Source organism: Schistocerca nitens, chromosome 3 (genome assembly GCF_023898315.1).
Source record: "Schistocerca nitens isolate TAMUIC-IGC-003100 chromosome 3, iqSchNite1.1, whole genome shotgun sequence".
Classification (NCBI taxonomy): domain Eukaryota; kingdom Metazoa; phylum Arthropoda; class Insecta; order Orthoptera; family Acrididae; genus Schistocerca; species Schistocerca nitens.
This window is the reverse complement of record NC_064616.1, coordinates 780737363-780764051: the sequence shown is the minus strand read 5'-3', so window position 1 is coordinate 780764051 and position 26689 is coordinate 780737363.

The window sequence follows — 26689 nt, the reverse complement described above, 5'->3', positions numbered from 1 at the left end:
CTACACACGCCCCACGCCATTATTGAGCCTCCACCAGCTTGAACAGTCCCCTGCTGACATGCAGGGTCCATTGATTATGAGGTTGTCTCCATACCCGTACACGCCCATCCGCTCGGTGCGAAATGAGACTCGTCCGACTAGGCAACATGTTTCCAGTCATCAACAGCCCAACGTCGGTGTTGACGGGTCCAAGCGAGGCATAAAGCTATGTGTCGCGCAGTTATCAAGGGCAGACGAGTGGGCCTTCAACTACGAAAGCCCATATCGATGATATTTCGTTGACTGCTTCGCACTCTGGCACTTGTTGATGGCCCAGCATTGAAATCTGCAGCAATTTGCGGAAGGATAGCACTTCCGTCACTTTGAACGTTTCTCTTCATTCATCTTTGGTCCCGTTCTTGCAGGATCGTTTTCTGGCCGCAGCGATGTCGGGGATTTGATGTTTTACCGGATTCCTGATATTCAAGGTACACTCGTGAAATTGTGGTACGGGAAGATCCCCATCGCTGTCTCGGAGATGACGTGCCCCATCGCTCTTGCGCCGACTATAATACCACTTTCAGACTCACTTAAATCTCGATAACCTGCCATACAACTGCCCCAGACACGTGTTGCCTTGTACAAGCGTTTCCGACAGCAGCGCCGTATTCTACCTGTTACATACCTCTGTATTTGAATACGCATACCTGTACCAGTTTCTTTGGCGCTTCAGTGTATGTAACACAATCGTGAACAATAAGGAAGAAAGAGGAGACAGTTTGCCAACGCTTTGAAAAATGGTTGTGGAGAAGAGCGGATTAAATTAAGTGAGCAGATAGGGTGAGAATTCCACCTCCACAGCTGAGTGGTTAACGCGGATTTTCCTCGGTGGGAGGACTGGTAAAGGTAGCACTCAGCCTCGTGAAGCCAACTAAGGAGGTATTCGACCATTCGACCAATCAGTAACGGTTCCAAGGTCAAGAAATCCGACAACGACCGGGAGAGCGGTGTGCTCACCACATGCCCCTCCATTCCGCATCCAATGAATCCATTGGCAGAGGATGACACGGCGATACATAGGGCCCGACTGGTCCTTCTACAGCCAGAAGACGGAACCTAACCTTACTTAATCTTAGACAAAGTGAGAGAGGTGATGTGATGCCATAAAGAAGAAAGAAACAAGAACTACCACGAAGTAAATAACAAATAAAAGATTAAACTAGATTAAACACAGTCCAAACTACACTCCTGGAAATGGAAAAAAGAACACATTGACACCGGTGTGTCAGACCCACCATACTTGCTCCGGACACTGCGAGAGGGCTGTACAAGCAATGATCACACGCACGGCACAGCGGACACACCAGGAACCGCGGTGTTGGCCGTCGAATGGCGCTAGCTGCGCAGCATTTGTGCACCGCCGCCGTCAGTGTCAGCCAGTTTGCCGTGGCATACGGAGCTCCATCGCAGTCTTTAACACTGGTAGCATGCCGCGACAGCGTGGACGTGAACCGTATGTGCAGTTGACGGACTTTGAGCGAGGGCGTATAGTGGGCATGCGGGAGGCCGGGTGGACGTACCGCCGAATTGCTCAACACGTGGGGCGTGAGGTCTCCACAGTACATCGATGTTGTCGCCAGTGGTCGGCGGAAGGTGCACGTGCCCGTCGACCTGGGACCGGACCGCAGCGACGCACGGATGCACGCCAAGACCGTAGGATCCTACGTAGTGCCGTAGGGGACCGCACCGCCACTTCCCAGCAAATTAGGGACACTGTTGCTCCTGGGGTATCGGCGAGGACCATTCGCAACCGTCTCCATGAAGCTGGGCTACGGTCCCGCACACCGTTAGGCCGTCTTCCGCTCACGCCCCAACATCGTGCAGCCCGCCTCCAGTGGTGTCGCGACAGGCGTGAATGGAGGGACGAATGGAGACGTGTCGTCTTCAGCGATGAGAGTCGCTTCTGCCTTGGTGCCAATGATGGTCGTATGCGTGTTTGGCGCCGTGCAGGTGAGCGCCACAATCAGGACCGCATACGACCGAGGCACACAGGGCCAACACCCGGCATCATGGTGTGGGGAGCGATCTCCTACACTGGCCGTACACCACTGGTGATCGTCGAGGGGACACTGAATAGTGCACGGTACATCCAAACCGTCATCGAACCCATCGTTCTACCATTCCTAGACCGGCAAGGGAACTTGCTGTTCCAACAGGACAATGCACGTCCGCATGTATCCCGTGCCACCCAACGTGCTCTAGAAGGTGTAAGTCAACTACCCTGGCCAGCAACATCTCCGGATCTGTCCCCCATTGAGCATGTTTGGGACTGGATGAAGCGTCGTCTCACGCGGTCTGCACGTCCAGCACGAACGCTGGTCCAACTGAGGCGCCAGGTGGAAATGGCATGGCAAGCCGTTCCACAGGACTACATCCAGCATCCCTACGATCGATCGTCTCCATGGGAGAATAGCAGCCTGCATTGCTGCGAAAGGTGGATATACACTGTACTAGTGCCGACATTGTGCATGCTCTGTTGCCTGTGTCTATGTGCCTGTGGTTCTGTCAGTGTGATCATGTGATGTATCTGACCCCAGGAATGTGTCAATAAAGTTTCCCCTTCCTGGGACAATGAATTCACGGTGTTCTTATTTCAATTTCCAGGAGTGTATATCCAGAAGACTGTCAGTGAAGAAAAACTAGGGAAGGTAGAACGACATATGGCACGCTAACAGATTTGGGAGAAGTAATGTCTTACTAAGAACTGAAAGACACAGCAACGAATAGGACATCCCGGAGGACAAATTTCAGTTGAGATTTTTCTTTGGGTATAGGAATGATTTTCGCTGTCGAGGCAATCGACATAGAGGTACATAAATGCTAAGGTGAGAAGTAAAATGCCACTTGGTAACAAAATTCTGTATAAAGCACGGCACCAAATAAAAGCGAGGCAAGGAAAGGGTATTTCAAAAGCTTTCAACGCATTTAAATTTGTAAAAGTGAGACAATGTACCAAACTTTCGTTGAATTTGAACTACTTGATAGAGTTCATATCATCTCATCCATATACAACTAACACCTGCGAAAAATTTCGAAACTACGCACGTGTAATAGTAGTTCCTGCCCATAATGTAGGATTCAGCAGTTGTGTGACGTGTCTTGGTTTCATAATCGTAGCACCGAACTCGTAAGCCCTTAATATACCTCCACTTCTGGAAATTTCCGAACAGAGGAAGACATCTACTAAGCAAATGTTTTGCTCCTTAATGCGTATTAGCGGCTTACAGAATGTCAGGGAAGTCTGCTTTTGTTTCTTCGAGGTGTGGAACAATTTAGCGGGATGAACAATTGAGAGAACGCAGTGGAAGGAATAAAAATAGCGAGTCTGCATTTCTCAAGCTGCGCTGCTTCCCACGGTATCTTGGATTACAGAGGATTTGCGCCCCACCACAGCTGTATAAGCGACAAACTTTTACAGATTTTTCGGGAATGGGTGGTAACTAGAAGGGGAGATGGATGAAAATCTGTCTTCATCACAGGCACTTAGCAGACTGAGTTGCTGGTCCACGCGAAACAGTCGCATTGCACGACGTACGGTGTTACAGATAAGCAGTATCTTTACTTAAATGATGTTACTGACAAGCCCTGCGGTTCGCTGTTACGCCAAAAGCGCCTTATACAGTGAGGTGAGACAGCCTTTAGATAAAACGCTTCGCTCCTAATAGGGTGAAAACAAATTTCTAAAACTGATCCAGCATCCTAATTTAGGTTTCTACAACTTTCACTAAACTGCACTCACTTTTTAGGAAGCCCGTCATCGAAATTCCTTTTGTCAAGCTGACAATGAAGAAGAATTCCGTCTAAAATAAATTCGTCGTCACTGAAAATTTAATTTTTCTGTAAACAAAATTATTGAGCTTGTACGTGTTTTTTGTTATAACTGACACACAGACACACTTTGCTAAACCGAGTTTGGTTCTACTAAATTACTATAGAACACAAAATACAACTTAGTCTACCGTGAAAGGTAATACGTTGTGGACTGGGAATAATATGCTAAACTGAAAATAAAAGTTAATAATATGAAACGGAACATCATTAGAATGTGAGACGCACAAAGAGAGCAAACAAAACCAAGAGTTGCTATCAATACACGTGTTTAAGGTTGTGTTACTGAAGGAATTGTAGATAAAATAGAAAAACAGTATTAAAAAGGAGCAGAAGATACTCGGAAATAAGTTCACTGGACAAAATATTAGGCTACATTTACAGCTACATACATACTCCGCAAGCTACCGTATGGTGCGTGACGGAGAGTAACCTGTACCACTACAAGCCATTTCCTTTTTCGTTCCACTCGCAAATACAGTGAGGAAAAAACGACTATCTATATGCCTCCGTAATGGCCCTAATCTCTCTGATCTTATCTTCATGGTCCTTAGGCGAAATGTACGTTGGTGGCAGTAGAATCGTTCTGCAATCAGCCTCAAACGTCGGTTCTCTAAATTTTATCAATAATACTCCTCGAAAAGAACGTAGCCTTCCCTCCAGTGATTCCCATTTCAGTTCCCGAAGCGTCTTCGTAATACTTGCATGTTGTTTGAACTTACCAGAAACAAATCTAGAAGCCCGTCTTTGAATTGCTTCGACGTATCCCTTTAAACCGACCAGGTGCCGATCCCGAACACTGATACAGCACTCAACAATGGGTCGCACTAGTGTTCTGTATGCGGTATCATTTACAGATGAACCACACTTTTTTGAAATTCTCCCAATAGACCGAAGTCGATCAATCACCTTACCTGTTACAGTCCTTACATGCTCATTTCATTTCATATTACTTCCCAGCGTTATGCCCAGATATTTAATTTACGTGACTGTGTCAAGCAGCACATTACTGATACAGTTTTCGAATATTACAGGTTTGCTTTTCCTATTCATCTACACTGCTGGCCATTAAAATTGCTACACCAAGAAGAAATGCAGATGATAAACGGGTATTCATTGGACACATATATTATACTAGAAGTTGTAAGTAGGCTGTTTAGGTTTTATATTGGTAACGCCACGTAGCGCTCTGTATGAAAATCACTGGATGTGCTGTGTGCAGTCTGTGGCGGCCTACCAATACTATTATTTCTACAAGGACTACAGTGGGTCTACACCTTTGATGAGTCACCAGCACCATTATTTCTACAAGGACTACAGTGGGTCTGCACCTCTGGTGGCCCACCAATAACATAATCTCTACCAGGACCACAGAGGGTCTGCTCTGTGATGACCTACCTACCAATATGTTTCAAAACTTCGACTGACTCTGCTGTGGGTTTGCTCTGTTGTGGCCCATTACCTGTCTGCATGTCAAGAGTCAGCACTGTCTTTCCGTTGGAAGGGCCGGCCGCGGTGGCCGTGCGGTTCTAGGCACTTCAGTCAGGAACCGCGTGACTGCTACGGTCGCAGGTTCGAATCCTGCCTCGGGCATGGATGTGTGTGATGTCCTTAGGTTAGTTAGGTTTAAGTAGTTCTAAGTTTTAGGGGACTTACGACCTCAGATGTTGATTCCCATAGTGCTCAGAGCCATTTGAACCATTTGAACCATCCGTTGGAAGGACAACACTACTTCTTCAAGACTGCATGGAAATCAACTACTTCCGTGTGCATTTTCTTTTACTGCTCAGACTTTGAGAAAAACACTGCTATTTTACTGTGATGAACGATCAGGACTGTCTTTATGGGCTGTGATAAAATTTTAGCTTTTGACCAACATTGTATCAATAAGTGTGTGCATTTTATTTCTTTGTTATTGTAATTGTGAAAAAATTTTAACAAATATGTATTGGCCAGTGTCCAAAACAATTTGTAAAATTTTTTGTGGGGAGCATGGCGGCTATGTAAGTAGGCTGTTTAGGTTTTATATTGGTAACGCCACGTAGCGCTCTGTATGAAAATCATTGGATGTGCTGTGTGCAGTCTGTGGCTGGTTTGCGTTGTTGTTCACTATTGTAGTGTTGGGCTGTTAACAGCGCGTAGAGTTGCGCAGTTGGAGGCAGGCCGCCAGCAGTGGTGGATGTGGGGAATTGAGATGGCGGATTTTTGAGAATGGATAATCTGGAGGTGTGTCCATCAGAAACAGTACATTTGTAAGAATGGATGTCATGAACTGCTATATATATTATGACTATTAAGGTAAATACATTGTTTGTTCTCTATTAAAATCTTTCATTTGCTAACTATGCCTATCAGTAGTTAGTGCCTTCCGTAGTTTGACTCTTTTATTTAGCTGGCAGTAGTGGCGCTCGCTGTATTGCAGTAGTTCGAGTAACGAAGATTTTTGTGTGTTAAGTGATTTGTGAAACGTATAGGTTAATTTATTCAGGGCCATTCTCTTGTAGGGATTATTGAAAGTCAGATTGCGTTGCGCTAAAAAATATTGTGTGTCAGTTTAAGCACAGTCATGTATAAGTTTTCTAAGGGGACGTTTCAAAGTGACATGTGATTACATTTTCACGCAATTTGGGTGCATAGATTCTGAGAAATCAGTACCCAGAACAACCACCTCTGGCTGTAATAACGGCCTTGATACGCCTGGCGATGGAGTCAAACAGAGCTTGGATGGCGTGTACAGGTACAGCTGCCCATGCAGCTACAACACGATACCACAGTTCATCAAGAGTAGTGACTGGCGTACTGTGGCGAGCCAGTTGCTCGGCCACCATTGACCAGACGTATTCAATTGGTGAGAGATCTGGATAATGTGCTGGCCAGGGCAGCAGTCGAACATTTTCTGTATCCAGAAAGGCCCGTACAGGACCTGCAACATGCGGTCGTGCGTTGTTCTGCTGAAACGTAGGGTTTCGCAGGGACCGAATGAAGGGTAGAGCCACGGGTCGTAACACATCTGAAATGTAACGTCCACTGTTCAAAGTGCCGTCAATGCGGACAGGAGGTGACCGAGACGTGTAACCAATGGCATCCCATACCATCACGCCGGGTGATACGCCAGTATGGCGATGACGAATACACGCTTCCAATGTGCTTTCACCGCGATGTCGCCAAACACGAACGCGACCATCATGATGCTGTAAACAGAACCTGGATCCATCCGAAAAAATGACGTTTTACCATTCGTGCACCCAGGTTCGTCGTTGAGCACACCCTCGCAGGCGCTCCTGTATGTGATGCAGCGTCAAGGGTAATCGCAGCCATGGTCTCCGAGCTGATAGTCCATGCTGCTGCAAACGTCGTCGAACTGTTCGTGCAGATGTTTGTTGTCTTGCAAACGTCCCCGTCTGTTGACTCAGGGATCGAGACGTGGCTGCACGATCCGTTACACCCATGCGGATAAGATGCCTGTCATCTCGGCTGCTAGTGATACGAGGCCGTTGGGATCCAGCACGGCGTTCCGTATTACCCTCCTGAACCCACCCTTTCCATATTCTGCTAACAGTTATTGGATCTCGACCAACGCGAGCAGCAATGTCGCGATACGATAAACCGCAATCGCGGTAGGCTACAACCCGACCTTTATCAAAGTCGGAAACGTGATGGTACGCATTTCCCCTCCTTACACGAGGCATCACAACAACGTTTCACCAGGCAACGCCGGTCAACTGCTGTTTGTGTATGAGAAATCGGTTGGAAACTTTCCTCATGTCAGCACGTTGTAGGTGTCGCCACCGGCGCTACCCTTGTGTGCATGCTCTGAAAAGCTAATCATTTTCATATCACAGCACCTTCTTCCTGTGGGTTAAATTTCGCGTCTGTAGCACGTCATCTTCGTGGTGTAGCAATTTTAATGGCTAGTAGTGTATTTTAACTAAGATTTTTCTACATTTACAGCTGGCTGCCGTTCGTCACAGCCCCTTAGACGAAAACACTTGTCGCTTTGGAGCGCTGTTGAACAGTGAAATTCTAAGACTGATGTAAGTCATGTCACTGCTTATATAGGCGTTGCCAACCGCAACGCCGTATTCTGCCTGTTGACATATCTCTGTATATGAATACGCATGCCTGTATCAGTTTCTTTGGTGCTTCAGTGTAGTTCTTGCAAGAGGTGGTTCTGTGACGTTTTTGGGGGTGTTTTTCGTACGAGGACTTGATTCCATTCATTCAAATTACCATGAACGTGAAGCAGATTGTTCATTTAAATATTCTCGATGACCAAATGTAGCCTTTACTTCCGCTTCTTCACGATGAGTATGGTTTGGACACTTCCGCCTTCCAAGGTGACAACGGTCATGTTCATAGTGCTACACGCGTATGTCCCTAGTTTGACAAACACTCAGATACCCTATCACACCACGACTGGCCCGCTAAATCACTGCCCTGCCGAAAATATGTGGAGCCGTTTGCAACAGTAGTGAAACGCAGTGCTCAACATCCCCGAAGTATGGTATCTCTGCGGGATATAATCATCAATTAATGGCTTCAGCTGGGTATCTCATACATGAAGAAAGTTGCGTGCTTTCTTCCTTGCCGAACCCAGGTCATTATCAAGGCTAGAGGCGGCATTACACGGTGTTATCCTGATATCTCTTGAAGGCGACAAATTTTTTGTCCAGTGTGCTTATTATTCACTCTAAGACAAAAAAAAAGACGCACCACGTCCGGATGGGGCGGAAATCGGTAGATGTGGTGTACATGTACAGACAAACAAATGATCACATTTTGAGAAAGATTGGATGATTTATTGAACAGAAAGAGCTTCACGAACTGAGCAAGTCAATAGCAGGTTGTTCCACCTCTGACCCTTATGCAAGTAGTTATTCTGCTTGGCAGAAATTGATTGAGCTTTTGGATGTCCTCCTGAGGGATATACATAGTGTTGTGTCTAGACAAGACAGCCTAGACACAATGAGAGGAAGCCGAAAGGCACGCGCTTAAACTCACGCAGGCTGGCGTGAGATCTGAAACATGATACGTAATGAATGCTATAAAGAAAAGTACGTAGCTTCTGGAATACTTAACTTTAATCCACATTTGTAGAACATCGCTCTTGATGATACATTAATAGAATCTCAATATCAATTGAATACGGCGCGTTGCTAGGTCGTAGCAAATGTAGCTGAAGGCTATGCTAACTATCGTCTCGGCAAATGAGAGCGTAGTTGTCAGTAATCCATCTCAGGCAAAGTCGGCTGTACAACTGGGGCGAGTGCCAGGACGTCTCTCTAGACCTGCCGTGTGGTGGCGCTCGGTCTGCAATTACTGACAGTGGCGACACGCGGGTCCGACGTATACTAATGGACCGCGGCCGATTTAAAGGCTACCACCTAGCAAGTGTGGTGTCTGGCGGTGACACCACACATAGTGCGTTCCATAAGTAATTCGACCAATTTTTTTCTGACGCAACGGTACACCACAGCGTGTTGTAACACGCTGGGCTAAGTGGAGGGAGGTGTTAGCTTCAAGACGCTCTTTGTCTCATTCGGCTACGAGCTGCCGGAGAGTCAGGACGTGCGTTTCCGTCAACCCCGTTTTGAGTTTATGTAACACGGCACAATTGATCATTCTGTAGAGCAACGGTACGCTATCAAATTTTTCGTTAAACTTGGGAAGTCCGCCACCGAAACGTTTCCATTATCTCAGCATGCCTCTGGAACTCATTGCTAGTCCAAATCACAAGTTTTCCGATGGCACAAGTAGTTCATGGAGGGCTGAGAGGAGATCACCGACGAACCTCGCAGTGGATTGCCATCAACCGCACGAGTCGATGAAAATGTGACGCGTGTGCGCGGTTGTTTGAACTCTGACAGACGGCTGAGCCTTCAATTGATAGCATAAACTCTAAAACATGCCAAAAACAACCGTTTTCCGCATTGTGACCGAAGATTTGAACATGAGAAAGGTGTGTGCCAAACTCGTCCCAAAAGTGTTGACCGACGAACACAAGCACATGCGAGTGCTTCGGTGCAGAGAAATGTTGGAAATGTGTGAAAATGATCCTCATTTTATAAACTCAGTTATCACTGGTGATGGGTCGTGGATTTTTGAGTATGACCCTGAGACAAAAAGACAGAGTTCAGAGTGGCATACCCCATCGTCGCCCTGTCCCAAGAAGGCACGCATGACCAAGTCCAGGATCAAAACCATGCTCATTGTCTTCTTTGACGTCAGAGGCATTGTCCACCACGAATTCGTACCTACCGGGACTACAGTGAACTCAGCTTTCTACCTGGAAGTGCTCAAAAGACTGAAAAGGAGGGTCTCGCGCTGCCGAAGCGACATGAATGACACGTGGAAAGTTCACCACGACAACACGCCGAGTCACATCGCCTTTACTGTCAACGACTTCCTGGCCAGGACCAAGACCCCATTGGTTCCCCAGCCTCCCTACAGTGCTGACCTGGCTCCCGCTGACTTTTTTTTTTTTTGTTACCTCAGTTAAAAGGAGTCATGAAAGGAAAACATTGGGACACGATTGAAAGCATCCAGGCGCATGTTACATCAGCTCTAAAGGACATTCCGGAAAAGGCATTCCAGGATACCTTGCAGGCATGGGAACACCGCCTCCAGAAGTGTATCGACGCAAGAGGGTGCTATTTTGAAAATTTTTGATTATTTGTACGAATATATTCAATAAATGATTTCTAATGAATTTGGTCGCCTTATTTATGGAACGCACCTTTAGTGCCAAGTTCTATCTAATCGATGCGTTAGACCGTCAAAATCCCGATCGAGTTGGACGGCCCAGGCCGTGATGTCAACCTGCCTGTCGGCCGCCATACAGCCTGACAACCACGAGTGTTGATTTGGGCTGTCATTTCTTTTCATACCAGCACCCCTTTGGTTGTCAATTGCGGCACCCTTACAGCATAGCGGTGCGTCGACGATATTCTACACCCCGTTCTGTTGCCCGGAATGGGAAGCCATCCTGGGCTTATTTTTCAGCAAGAAAATGCTCGCCCGCACACAGCGAGAGTTTCTACTGCTTGTCTTCGTGCTTGCCTATACCTTGGCCAGCAAAGTCGGAGGTTCTCTACCCAACGGAGAACGTTTGGAGCATTATAGGCAGTGCCCTCGAACCAGGTGAGGATTTTGACAATTTAATGTGCCAGTTCTAGATAATGTGGCACAATATTCCTTAGGAGGACATCCAACAACTGTACCAATCAACATCAAGCCCAATAACTGGTTGCATAAGGTCCAGAGGTTGACTTGCTAAATTGTAAAGGTCTTTCTCATCTATAAAGCATCCAACGTTTCTGAAATTTTGCCGTCCCATTCGGATAATTCGTTAGTGGTGTGAAGTTTGATTTTTCGTGTTAGAGTGTAAATGAGTACTCAAATATTATTTCGTCTATATGAAGTTAAAAGTCTTCTGTAACAAGCCGGGACCTTACATTAAAAATGACAGGGGAAATAAGCTACTGGATTTCTCACAGAAGGAAGAGATTATGAACAGAGCATTCAACAAAAAGCTAAACATACAATGGACAGGGGAAGAGATTAAAAATTGAATTCATTGTATTCTGCCTAATTATACCAAAATTATGCAAAATTTGCCACTTTAGAATTCCCAATGAAAACAAGTTAGTAAAATTCTCTCTAAAACTAGAAATTAACTTAGAAAGTTTTAAACCTGCTAAGAACACGTACAGATTTACTCTTTCAGAGAATTTTACGATATACTAGGAACAATAATTAATAGACTTAAGGTCCGATGAACAAAGAAACATTAGGCTTCAATATAAGAAACGACAGCGGAGTGAAATATTGTTTGCAGGCCGCTAGACATATCACAGATACCTAGAAAGACAAACCATATATAAATTAAGAAGGAACATGGCGACTGGTATAGAAGGAAAGAAGAGTAAAGCGTGTTTCATAACAGAACAATATATTTCTAAGTGCTGGACCTCACAATGTGGCCACAGCAGGGGATCTGCGACATATTGTATTCGTGTACGCAACGGAACGTAGAGCTGGTCCCACAGTGGAACGCAGCAGTGAGTGTGAACTTAGTGGATAAGTTGCTGTATACTTCAAAGCGATTATGTTACATTACATATAGTGGATCTTCAACTTCGACAAGTCATACGCATTTTGTCAGATACACTACTACCTACATCCGTTTGGCGGCTCCTGGTGCTAAACAATTTCACTCCACCTCACGGGGTACAAAGTAGACTAGCCTCCAAGTGGTGTACCCCGGGCAACATAACTAAGTTACGGTTAAATAGTCTACAGATATAGGCTGCTGGACCTCTGGTGGTTGCAAATTACCTTAGGATATCCCAGCTGTTAGAGGTTACATAGCAATGAAGCAAAACAGTTCTGCCAAGAACTGCCTGACAAAGGACTGAGGGAATACCCTCCGGCTCTTACAGCTAAACATAGAGGGAACAAGCAGAGCAAAAAGTGAGTATCTCACTCAAATATTGATTGAAAACAAGGTGGACGTTGTTCTACTACAGGAAACCCACTGCTCAGACGAAACCCAACTTCATTCCAGGTGTAAGCTCCCTGACTACACGTTAGCTGCTGCGACATACCATGCAAGTTACGGATCTGCAACATATATCAAGCATGATGTCGAAGAGGTAACAGATGTCCAAACAAAAACGGAAAATAACATCCATACCGTCAGGCTGAAAGTCGCCAACACAGAGATTGTGAACATCTATAAACCCCCAGCACAACCATGGGTAAATGAAGCTGCTCAAAATATTCCACATCCAGGAACAGTAATTGGAGACTTCAACAGCCATAACACACAATGGGGCTACAGAACCACGAATGAAGATGGTGAGAAAGTATCAGAATGGGCTGAAATGGAACGCCTTTTCTTACTATTTGATGGGAAGGACAAAGGGACGTTCCGCTCAGCTAGATGGGCTCAGGACTACACTCCCGATCTCTGTTCCGTTACCACTAACAACAAAGGATTACCCTTGCATAGCAGCAGGAAGGTGCTCAGTGATTTCCCTAGAAGCCAACACCGACCTGAACTGGTGAAAATTGGACTCTAAATCCCAGTTGTGAAGTCTATACCAAAGCCACGATGGAACTTCTAAAAAGCCAAATGGGAAAAATTCTCTGAAGAGGTTGATCATATTATTCAGTTTATTCTACCTAAAGTTAGGCACTACGGCCGCTTTGTTAGACTAATTCATTCCATTGCCAGAAAACATATTCCAAGAGGCTACAGAGAGAACTACATTCCTGGATGGAGCCCTATATGTCAAGAATTGTATGACGAATTTAAAACGACTCGAGACACCAGGGTAGCAGATGAATTGATTTCGGCCCTAGATTCAGCTAGGCAAAAGAAATGGATGGAACTAACTGAAAACATGTCTTTCCAACACTCGAGTAAGAAAGCTTGGAATTTATTAAGAAAGCTTGGCAGTGCCAAAAAAGTTAATATCTTATCAGACAAAATAAATCCTAACAAAATAGCAGCCAGGATTGTTAATATAACAAGAACACCAAGCAACAACAACAACAAACAGAAAGCAAAAGAAATAAAATATGAGCTAAAGTCTAAAATGTCTCAAGCACAGCCTTCCGAATTTGCACAGAAAATCTCTGCAGCCGAAGTTGTTTCAGCCCTAGATACTCTGAAATCTGGTAAAGCGGCTGGTTGTGATGGCATATACCCAGAGTTCCTTAAACATGCTGGCCAAGGTGCAGTGCAGTGGCTAACTGCACTGTTTAATGAAATTCTCGCAACAGGAAGACTGCCAAATCTTTTTAAGAAAACTAAAATAATTGCCATCCTGAAACCGTCAAAATCTGGTAACAATCCTGAAGACTATAGACCCATTGCACTTCTAAGTGTCTGCTATAAACTGCTGGAGAGAGTACTCTATAATAGAATTGCACCAACTATCCTGAAACACATTCCTGTAGAACAGGCTGGCTTCAGACGAGACCGCAGTTGCAGCGATCAAGTGCTAGCGTTGGCAACATACATAGAGAAGGGCTTCGAAGACCTGAAGAAAACAATGGCCGTGTTTATTGACCTAACATCAGCATATGATACAGTGTGGCGGAAAGGCATGCTTCTTAAGTTCTTAAGAATAATTCCATGTAAAAGAATTGCACAACTACTCAATAACATGCTGTCCAACAGGAAATTCCAAGTTCACCTAAAAGATCAAGTAAGCAAGGTATACAATTTAAATGACGGACTACCACAAGGATCAGTATTGGCCCCCCTACTTTTCAATTTATATGTCGCTGACTTGCCAGAAACGAAAGCAAGAACATTTATCTATGCTGATGACATAGCCTTGGTGACGCAGGCTAACGATTTTAAAACTTCAGAAATGACTCCCACTCAGGATCTGCGAATTCTAGATGAATTTTTTAATGGATGGACACTCAAAGTAAACAGAAATAAAACTGAATCCTCCACCTTCCATCTGAGTAATAGGCATGCTCGCTATAAACCGCAAATTTCCTTTAGAAATCAATTGCAGTTATATAACCCATTCCCAAAATATCTCGGCGTGACCTTGGATCGTTCGCTAACATATAGAAAACACCTAACTGAAACACCTTTAAAAATGAGAACCAGAAACAATATATTACACAAACTCTCCGGAACAAGCTGGGGAGCTAAGGCATCAGTACTCAAAACAACTGCCCTCTCACTTGTATACTCTGTTGGGGAATATTGCAGCCCAGTATCGCTGAACAGCGCTCATACAGCCATGGTAGACACGCAGCTGAATGTAGCCATGAGAAGCGTATCCGGGACAATAAAATCCACACCCACAGAATGGCTGTCTGTTCTGTCTAATATTGGACCACCGAAGTTACGACGTCAAGCAGCGTTGAAAAGGGAATGGGAGAAATGCTCCAAGAATCCCGAGTTACCGCTACACCAGGACTGTGATGCCACTCAAAGGCAACGTCTTAAGTCCAGGAAACCCTCCTGGAGACTTGGAAAAAGGCTTACTTCTGAAGGATTCCAACCAGAAACAGCATGGCGGGAAGAATGGTTCGCAGCCAATCCCGATTCTGCGGGTCTCATTGCTGATCGTACACGAGTCCCTCCTGGATTCCACTTACCTAGGAGGTCGTGGACCACCCTAAATCACATACGCACCAAGCACGGAAGATGCCAGGACTTGAAGCATAAGTGGGGAATCGCTGAAAGTGCCAAGTGTGACTGCGGACACCAACGACAAACAATACACCACATAGTCACAGAGTGTCCCCTACGGAAATATGCTGGAACTCTGACCAGCATACATGAGGTCTCTGAGGAAGCAATCTCTTGGCTGGATACTTTAGATATTAACCTATAGTTTTTATTACAACTTGAAGCTCTGTTTGTCAATATTACTGCTTATAAAAACCACATTTTCTCTTTTACATGTAACTCATCCTAGTGTTTTTATCCATATGTATATTATTGATTTATCGATCTAATCTAAGACTTTTACTACCATAAATGAATGTAATCTATTTTATTTGTAGTATATGCATATTGTGTTACCAGTAACATCATTGCTGTTCAATTCAAGTAATGTATCCTTCATGCCAAACGAAATAATAAAAAAACTCCACCTCACGTAACAAGCTATTTGTTGGCTATGGACAAGAATGTGGAAGAATAAGTATCCCCCTATAAGCGACTTAATCCACCAAGTTTCAAAAACCCCACTAATATCTCATCAACTAAGCTGGAGAACCGCAGTGAAGGGTCTGAAACGAAGTCAACGTTCTGACTCATCCTAAAGGCGTACCATAGGGTTCAAGTCAAGACTCTGTGCAGACCAATCCATTTCAGGTATGTTATTGTCCACCATTGTGTCCCAGATGCTGCTCCATGAGGGTGCATTGTCATGGTGACACAATCAGTCAACATCTCCGAACTGTTCCTCTACTGTACGCAGCATACAATACTGTAAAATGTATTCATATCCTTGTGCATTAAGCGTTTTCTTAAGCGCAATAAGGGGACAACACCCTAACTACTAAAAACATCCCCAGATGTACCACCATCTCCTCTCTCCTTCACTGTTGGCATTTCACGTGGTGGCAGGTAACGTTCTCCAGGCCAAACCCTTCTGTAAGATTGCCACAGGGTATAGGGTGATTCATGACTCCAGATTACCCATTTCACGTCATCCATTGTCCAGTAGCATCGCTCTTTACACTACTTAAGCGTCGCTTAACACTCACTACAGAAATGTGTGGCTTATGAAGAGATGGTCGACCATTGTACCCCATACATCCTATGTCTAGTCCACGCTCTAAGTGATTGAGCTCTCTTAACCAACCCATTCTGCTGTAACTGCTTCTCCACTGACAACACAATACTCTCCGCCTCCTTTTATACTGACTGGTCCATCTTTCGTGACATCTAGTGATCAATTTCGCATTACATAATGATGTCCGGATACTTTTGATCAGATAGTGTACCGGTATTTGTGAGTGTCCAAACACTAAACAACTATTTACCCCTGAAACTATTGTGCAGACCACGTAACGTCGCGATTCAGTACTAGATAACTTTATTGCAGTAAGCTACTTTGCAGAACAGCCCGTAGCATTGGAGCCGTTGGCTGTGAAGGAGACAGCCAGTTGTGCCTTAGCAATGACTCATTCGCACCTGTCGCTATGCTAGCCCTGGGAAGCAGTCGTATCCGTATATGGAATATTTGGCGAGCAATTTCTTTAATAGAAGTCCACTGAAAAGGGCTGAATGTGAAACTCAGATATAGTAGCGGAGTACTGACTGTGAAATCGCGTAATTCTTCGGGTTGGACTTAGTACATTTCTGGCTGCCTTGCGTGTGTACGTTGCATGAACTGTGAACTGAGGACAGTGATGTTGTTCGCTAATTATGTGTGGGCTGATGGCAGGTATTTATTTTCAACTTAAGCGGAATAAAAGACTCGTTTCAGAATTTTGACATTTTACTGAGAGAACGAAGCAACTACTTTCAGCCTGAAAAGTACTATAAGAATTCACAGGATAGCTTGCTACCAGACTTTACGTGGACTTTGCAACATAAGTATTGACGGCATTTTCTTCAACGCTGTTTTTGCGTCGTCAGCGCAGTCCATATGTATGCAGAGAAACGGGCTGGTGATCTGACGCCGTACTGAGGTAGGTGAAACTTTTGCATTGAACAGTACGACGAAAAACAGTGACATTTCGGTACGAAAATTGAACCCGCCCCTCCACAACCAGGTGAAGCATAGTAACCTTTTACTTTTTAAGCAGGCTTGCACGTTCTACATCATATTTTACTGGGCGTTATCCAGATGAGGGAAAATGCATTTTTGAAATAGGACCGTCTCGACGTGCTCTACGGTGATGTATGTATACATGGTAGTAGTCACCACGTGACCTTATTCTGGCAGCCCGGATTTGTGAGCGACTTAGCGTAAAAACTTAAGCGTAATAGCGGGGCGCCGTGGCACAAAACATATGATCTCCATGCAAGTTTATGGAGGGCAGTCTGAACAGTAGCCGCCACGTCGTAGTTCATTTATAGACCAAGGAAATTCCCCGCCTTCAGACAACTCCACGTGCTACATATCAACTGGATAATATTCCACTACATGCAATAAGTAATGTGCCTTCTTGAGTTTTTTTAACATTTAAGATACACCGATGATATTGATTACATGTGACGATCTGTGCGTTGTATACTCGATGATGTAGGTTAAACTGAAGAAATGAATAATGTCGTGTTGCATTAGTATCACGGTGCTGTATGCTCGTAAAGTCCCTGGACGATCACCTGGCAGGTTACCCATATCTCGCATCTAATTTGTCATGAACTTGTTCAACACGCTCCTCCAATGCTTTAGAGACTCGCATACAAACCATGTGGAGTAAGATATGTATGTGCATGTCTTCGATTACATACTATGACTTTTCGTGAGAAAGTATGAAGAGGAATCGGGGTTTAACCCTGTAATCTCGAAACCCATTGTACGAGCGACCAAAGGGAGCTTGCCCCGTTCCTACGCGCCATATAATGGGCAAATGGAAGCTTTCCCTCACTATCACGACCGTCGTATGACGGTCCCGATAACACTTGCTTGTATACAAACGGTGTAGTGTCGTTTACATCACTTCCTACTGCGCGACCGTGTGTCACTAATTGCTGTGGGGCAGTCTCCCTCTGTTGAAAATTTTGCGATTTGGGCGGTACTGAACTTTCTGTGTGCAGTTGCCTCAATACAAACATACATTTGCAAATGTTTAGAATGCCGAAACGGCCGCATATGTCAGAGGAGGAATTGTTGGACTATCTTCTTGTGGATTGTGCTTTGAGCTCTGACTCTAACTATACCACCGTGCGACTGCTCCGGTCACAGGTTCGAATCCTGCCTCGGGCATGGATGTGTGTGATGTCCTTAGGTTAGTTAGGTTTAAGTAGTTCTAAGTTCTAGGGGACTGATGACCACAGCAGTTGAGTCCCATAGTGCTCAGAGCCATTTGAACCATCTAACTATACCATACAAAACAAAATTTTTGCCGGCCGGAGTGGCCGTGAGGTTCTAGGCGCTACAGTCTGGAGCCGAACGACCGCTACGGTCGCAGGTTCGAATCCTGCCTCGGGCATGGATGTGTGTGATGTCCTTAGGTTAGTTAGGTTTAATTAGTTCTAAGTTTTAGGTGACTGATGACCTCAGAAGTTAAGTCGCATAGTGCTCAGAGCCATTTGAACCATTTTTGAACAAAATTTTTGAACTGTACAGTATCATCAATGTGGAATTATAAAACGTAACCCAGTCAATCATAGATTTTATTCCTTCCTTCTTTCATGTCCTCGTTTTCTGAACGTCTGTTCAAATCGTTCAAATGGCTCTGAGCACTATGGGACTTAACATCTGAGGTCATCAGTCCCCTAGAACTTACAACTACTTAAACCTAAGTAACCTAAGGACATCACACACATCCATGCCCGAGGCAGATTCGAACCTGCGACCATAGCGGTCGCGCGGTTCCAGACTGAAGCGCCTAGAACCGCTCGGTCACAGCAGCCGGCGAACGTCTGTTCTGAGTGAAATAACATAAAAAACAGACCTTTATTGAAACTATCACTTCCAATCATAAAAAACTCGGTCCTAAGAAGCCTTGAAGACCCAAAGGTACCGACCGACCGCCATGTCATCCTCAACCCACAGGCGTCACTGGATGCGGATATGGAGGGGCATGTGGTCAGCACACTGCTCACCCGGCCGTTGTCAGCTTTGCTGATAGGAGCCGCTGCCTTCCAACCAAGTAGCTCCTCAATTGGATTCACAAGGGCTGAGTGTAACCCGCTTGCCAAGAACACTCGGCGGACCGCACTGTCACCTATGCAAGTGCTACCCAAGCCCGACAAAGCTTAACTTCGGTAATCTAACGGGAACCGGTGCTACCACTGCGGCAAGGCCGTTGGCCAGTTATTTTTTTCTTCTGGCTCTAGACTGACGATCGATAATGAAAACAAGTAATGTAATTGTAACTACAACAGGTCAAAGAATAGCGTGATGGCATACACAGGTTGGAGAAAAATCGTGTCACGAAATTTTAACTCTGGATAGCTCATGCTAGTAGGGACAAAAATTACTAATGTTGTGTAGGTCGCCAACGCACGATTTTTAAACTACGGAAACTTGGCGCCACGCGCTCCGATTGGCCGTGGTATTGTCCTGTTGCCGTTCGTCGGTTGACGTGCAGCTCTATAGTTGTCGGTTCACACATACAAACGTCCCTCACGACGTCACTGCCCCAGTGTGATGACGCACATGTGTCGAATAGGTTTTGCTGTTTGTCTCCACCTCACGTCAGAGGCATTCACATGTAAGCTTCGCTTCGGAGCACACACACGTCACCAACGATTTGGTCATACAGTAAGCATGGCGACACAGTATTCGTTTGAAGAACAACGAGATATGGTTTTTGTTTATGGACTAGCCGACCGTAGTACACATGAAGCTCGACGGTTGTATGAGAAACGGTATCCAGCAAGACGCCACCCACACCCGTAAACGTTTACAGCAATTCACCGGCGACATGGCGAAACGGGCTCGTTAGCGGGATATCATGGTGATGCTGGAAGGCCTCGAACAAGACGGGATGCTGCATTTGAAGAGACTGTTCTCGATCGCTTCGAGGAAGCACCTACGACAAGTACTCGAGCGGTTGGACACGACATGGGGGTCACTCATCGGTTAGTTTGGGAGGTTTTGAGGGATGACGGCCACCATCCATTTAGTTTCCACCCTATCCAAGACCTAACTCCTGTGGTGGCCTATGAACGCATACTATGGTTTTGCTGGTGGTCTCTGTAACGTATTGCACGAGATCCCGACTTTCCCACCATTGTGTTGTTTACTGATGAGTGGCACCTTCCATCGGGATGGTATTTACAACTTTCGAAACATTCATTACTGGGTAAGGGGAAATCGTCACGTCACGTACATTCACGGACACTAACATTTGAGCAGGCATTGTGGATGACATCTGATTGGGCCGGCCCGTCTACCTCCTCTTACCGATCAAATTACCTTTAGTTTTTGCAAGAAACGCTACCCGGCCTGCTGGAAGTTCTTCGCCTGGACATGTGGCTACGCATATCGTTGCAGCATGATGGGGCACCCGCAAATAACAGTTGTGCTGCGCGCAGATATTTAAATGACGGCCGGGTAATTGGCAGAGGTTAGAGATACTACGAGTACATGCTCGAATTCAAAGCACCAAAAATGAAAATGTTGGCTGGATGTGCAATTTTGCTGTAACGTCATCAGTCGCTCACCGAACATTCATATCCATTGTCTCTAATGCAGACGATATATGATGTCTTTATGTAAACTACATAAAAAGATATTAATTGGTGATCCCCAATTGGTAGCACAAAAATGCTTTTGTGTACTATTAAAGGGTTTCCAGGTACTTCTGCATCCTACACTGTTAACAGCTGAGGCAAATATCTGGACGGATGATTCTGAGAGATGGTCAGTTTAAATGCCGTCTTAAGTTTTAAGCCACCTCCCTTCCAAATTTCATCGGATTACATTGAAAAATGTAATCCTGAAACATGCCCTGAATGAAAACCCTCTTTTACATGAAGTTTGAACGTAAGAAATTTTTTATGCCATCTGACTGCAATTTTAAAATAAAAGGAACATATTGAAGAGTAGATACAACTTAATTTGAACAACGAAAGTATAGCTGGCCTCACTGAACGTCTAAATAAATTCTGTGATCATATTCACTTATAATAAGTTCATAATCTGATTTTAAGTACGTGTATGTAACCCACCTTGTAGACAAATTACTTATTATCATCCACCGAGCGAGGTGGCGCAGTGGTTAGCACACTGGACTCGCATTCGGGAGGATGACGCTTCAATCCCGCGTCCGGCCATTCTGATTTAGGTTTTCCGTGATTTCCCTAAATCACTCCAGGCAAATGCCGGGATGGTTCCTTTGAAAGGACACGGCCGACTTCCTTCCCCGTCCTTCCCTAATCCGATGAGACCGATGACCTCGCTGTCCTGTCTCTTTCCCCAAAAACAACAACAATTGCTCAGTCTGTTAATCTATTCTTTTCTGTTTAGAAATCTGAAATCTAAAGACCCAATAACAACTTTGTACATGAGGTGATGTACCGGTAGATCCCTCTGGATGTCCGGAAGATAATTCACCTTCTGACCTGAAATGTATGCAAACAAATGGTAGAAGCGTTCTGCGGATTGTAGTTTTGCAGAAAAGTATATATTGCTTATAATAGTGGCTCACTATGACTGGTATGGCTGCTGAAGCCAGATTGTCTGTAAAGTTGCGTGGTGTATTCCTTGAAGTTTTCTCGGCGGAACGAATATTCCATCATTTTTAGAGGGTGCATACGGGACATTTTTAATTCATGTTCCGATATTTCTGCTGACAATCGTTCAGGCATTTTCACGGTGAGTCGTTTGCTTTGTTTTACTCTTAGACGCAGGAAGTTTAATGTGTGATTGACGCTTTTGTTACCAACAGTGGTATTTAATTCATAGTGTTCAAAGTAATTTAATAACTTGCAAACGACTCACTCTGAGAATGGCTGAAAAGTTTCCAGTCGCTATATCGGAACACAAATTAAAAATATCCTGGATGCACGCCCGAAAAATTATGGAGTTACGTGCTGTAGCTCGATTCGGGTTGCAAAGAGAACACAGTATCGTGAAAATAATATAGTCTTTAAACATATATTTAACAGTGGCACAGTATCATGAATGAACCTTGCAAACTTTGATTCTAATGGTTATTATTTCATCTAAAGCATAGCCATTGCTAAAATTAGGCATAAAATTGTGCATGCATTAAGCACGTGGTATAATGGATAACTATAAAGAAAGAATTGAACAAAAAGAGTTTCATACCCATCAGAAAATGCTGAATACATTTTATTAGACAAGGGTGTGATGAATTGACGTGCCCTAGTATGCGGATGGACTAATGGAAACCCGATTCTGTACGATGCCTCGAAAACTGATAACCTCATAGAACAACAAACGATAGGTTTGAACATGGAGAAATGCACACTGCAGATAAAGTTACGCCGAGCTGTGTGAAGTGAGTCATCATCTCAACATACATTTGTTGCACGTAATTTGAGACAGATCAAACAGAAGCGACTTCAAAGCAACTTAATACATTAGTTATCCATAAGTGCCGCTGCACACAGAAAACGCCTACAGAAAGATCCAGACAAGACTAGGCTAGATTACGATTGTGCTGTTTAAATGCTCAGACATGGCTAACCGAAGAGCTCGCCAAAGTGTTTCATTTGAGACATTCCTTCTAAGTCCGCCAAAGACTGTGACACTTGCAGTGATCGATTGCTTCGTACAGAAACATCTTTGAGGTTTATCTGCGATTTAGAATATGCGAAAGAATGAACAGTTCTGAAAGTTGTCATTGTGACAGACAACTTTCAAAGTGAATGATTTGAAGTTAGCTTCTGCTGCCATCGGTCGGCGGCCAAGTTTTCTGCGAAAGACTGAACATGTTTGTGATTCTTCCTTTGGATCTGGGCTTTGGAGTGGCGCTGGCGGAATCAGAAATACATATTTCTCTCGATTAGTGCATGTTGACTTAAAAATAGTTGTATATTATTACTTTTCATATGAAAGTTAGACTTATTTTACTCAAAAAGGAGAATACTTGTTGGTATATCTAGATTCTGCAAAGGAATTTTGAGCTATGCTCAACAATAAAAAATGATTTTCCATATTATACGCTGGGTAGTCTTGTCACTACTTTTCATGAGTAATTATTGATATTCAGATTTATTTTATACAGGGTGGAGAAAAACTTTCTCACAAAATTTTAACCCTGTATAGCTAATGCCAGTAGGAACCAAAATTACTAATATTGTGCAGGTCGACAACGCAAAATTTTTAAATTATGGAAACTTGGCGACACGCGCTCAGATTGGCCGCGGGATTGCCCTGTTGCCGGATGCTCTGGACAACGCATGACCGAGAATGCTTTGCTGCCGGAGGTCACGATGTATCCAAGACGGCCCGCACTCTCGGTGGTAGAGCGCCAGCCTTCCACTCTGGGGGCCTGGGGGCGAATCCGTCGGGGCCCCGTCACATCCATTGTAGTTTCATGATATCGGCCCTTTTTTGTAGCTAGGACATTGTTTACTTAATGCAGGTGCTTGAACTGGCGACCCTCTGACACGACACAAGCTTGGTAACGTGGAACGGGATTTTGCTGAATTCTTTCCAAGATTCCTGACATTTCGCTGATGCGATTGGTGGCATGTTGAATGTGATCCATTAATTCCTCTCCGTTTCCAGGTGATTCGCGTCCGGGTGGGTGAATGAGAACCTTGAAGAATCCCCACAGCAAAAAGACCGGTGGCGTGAGGTCTGGTGATCGCGGGGGCCATAGTAGAACCTAGAATATAAATGACAACTTATAAATATATTTATGGAAACCAAAGAGAAACTCCACGAATTTATGCAAAACCTACATTTTCAAGTACATTTTTCCCGCAAAATTAGGTTCCATAATTCAACATGAGTCACTTCATATACTACAGGAGCAATGATCATAATTCTGTTGTTACTGCACGGCGTTCAGACGATTTATCGAATATATTTCACAATACTGTATATAATAAGTAATTTTATACTTGCCAATGAGAGTACAGAAACGTTCGCTACAGATCATAGGCTGAAGACACGACGCGTCGCTATCTCATGGGCTGCCACACTAGCAGAAATTGTTCTGGTCTGGACAGAAAGCCACGAACTCTTTCGCGGATATGTTTATGGCAGTTTCCTGGTGATTTAGAGAAGTAAATTATCTTTGAGATTCCGGCAGAGATACTTTTAGCAGACAGACAAAATGCGGGAAGAAAAGGAAAAGAATGAGTGGTTTCGAACTCTCCGTTTTACGTTTACACTGAGAGCTGTTTACCACTTGACCGTGAGCAGATAAATCAGTAAAGCAGCTCGAGCGCGAAACAACTCTTTCCTGTGGAAACTTCTATTCCTCTCCAGTTCGTCTAGATAGTCGTAATTAATATTCTGAGGGACAGCCCATCTTATCATTACATTCAGTGAATGATTCGGACTCGGTCTCTAGGGCTACTAGGTTTTATGTCAAAAATTGTTCTGCGAGGTCATTAGAGACAAGGCACTGAAGGCACTGATTTGGATTCGGCAAGGACATGGAAGAAAATCAGTCCTGCTCATTCCAAGAAACAACTCATAAATGATCAGATCAACTTGACAACCCACGCTCTTTAAACTAATTGACCACTTAATATAACATTAAAAGTCCGCCTGCTTAGCTGGGTGATAACGTGCTTGCCTCCCATGCAAGCGGGCCCGAGTTCGATTCCAAGGCGGGTTGGATATTTTCTCTGCTCGGTGACTGGGTGTTGTTGTTCTTATCATCATTTCATCCTCATCACCGGCGCGCAAATCGCCCAATGTGGCGTCGACTGAAATAAGACTTGCACTTGGCGGACCAACTTCCCCGGATGGGGCCTTCCGCCATACGCTCATTTCCATTCTTTATAACATTAAATGTACAAATATAACCACAGGCTCCATTTACCACTACCATTTCCTCCCAGATCTGTCCCATAATCACTGTCCAGGCCATCCCTGTCATTCCTCCCCCCCCCCCCCTTGGAGAAAAAAAAACACCACTCCTCTTACGTCTCTACCTACATACAAGAAAATTTCACCAACTCTCTCTGTCTGTCTCTCTCTCTCTCTCTCTCTCTCTCTCACACACACACACACAAACTCACAAAATAGTTTCATGGGTTGGCAACACCCACAACGTGAACGAAATCAAACGAATAGGCATAAACTCTGTAGCAGTGATGAATGAAAAAACATTCAAGGAAATCAATTATAAATAGTGCAGCGCAGGAAATAACGCAAAATGCCAAAAACTGCAGATGCTAAATGAAGGCTGTCGACATCAACCACTGCTAGCAAGCGGGGAAGGTGCAGACTATGTAAAGAAACACCGTAAGTAGCTTACAGACCAAATTCATAAAGAAAACGCTGTTTTTAACCTAAAAGAATCAAAAATAAATAAATAAATGTACAAACGTGTGTATCCAATTTACAGAATACCACAGAAGATGCTTTGTAAACAAAAGCGAAACGTGTCTGGTGTAATTCTTTTTAATTACATTGCAATCAGCTCAAGACAGATAACCTATAACAACAGATATAAAGATATATTCAGTCCATAAATCCTTCTTTATGGTACAGTTTTCACAAAAAGAGGGTGAGTATCCGAAGTAAGACCCTTCAGCTGCAAGTACAATGGAAAAGCTGATGCTTCACTGCCAAAAAAGGCACAAATAAAGCCTTTCCGTATCCAAATACACTCCTGGAAATGGAAAAAAGAACACATTGACACTGGTGTGTCAGACCCACCATACTTGCTCCGGACACTGCGAGAGGGCTGTACAAGCAATGATCACACGCACGGCACAGCGGACACACCAGGAACCGCGGTGTTGGCCGTCGAATGGCGCTAGCTGCGCAGCATTTGTGCACCGCCGCCGTCAGTGTCAGCCAGTTTGCCGTGGCATACGGAGCTCCATCGCAGTCTTTAACACTGGTAGCATGCCGCGACAGCGTGGACGTGAACCGTATGTGCAGATGACGGACTGTGAGCGAGGGCGTATAGTGGGCATGCGGGAGGCCGGGTGGAAGTACCGCCGAATTGCTCAACACGTGGGGCGTGAGGTCTCCACAGTACATCGATGTTGTCGCCAGTGGTCGGCGGAAGGTGCACGTGCCCGTCGACCTGGGACCGGACCGCAGCGACGCACGGATGCACGCCAAGACCGTAGGATCCTACGCAGTGCCGTAGGGGACCGCACCGCCACTTCCCAGCAAATTAGGGACACTGTTGCTCCTGGGGTATCGGCGAGGACCATTCGCAACCGTCTCCATGAAGCTGGGCTACGGTCCCGCACACCGTTAGGCCGTCTTCCGCTCACGCCCCAACATCGTGCAGCCCGCCTCCAGTGGTGTCGCGACAGGCGTGAATGGAGGGACGAATGGAGACGTGTCGTCTTCAGCGATGAGAGTCGCTTCTGCCTTGGTGCCAATGATGGTCGTATGCGTTTTTGGCGCCGTGCAGGTGAGCACCACAATCAGGACTGCATACGACCGAGGCACACAGGGCCAACACCCGGCATCATGGTGTGGGGAGCGATCTCCTACACTGGCCGTACACCACTGGTGATCGTCGAGGGGACACTGAA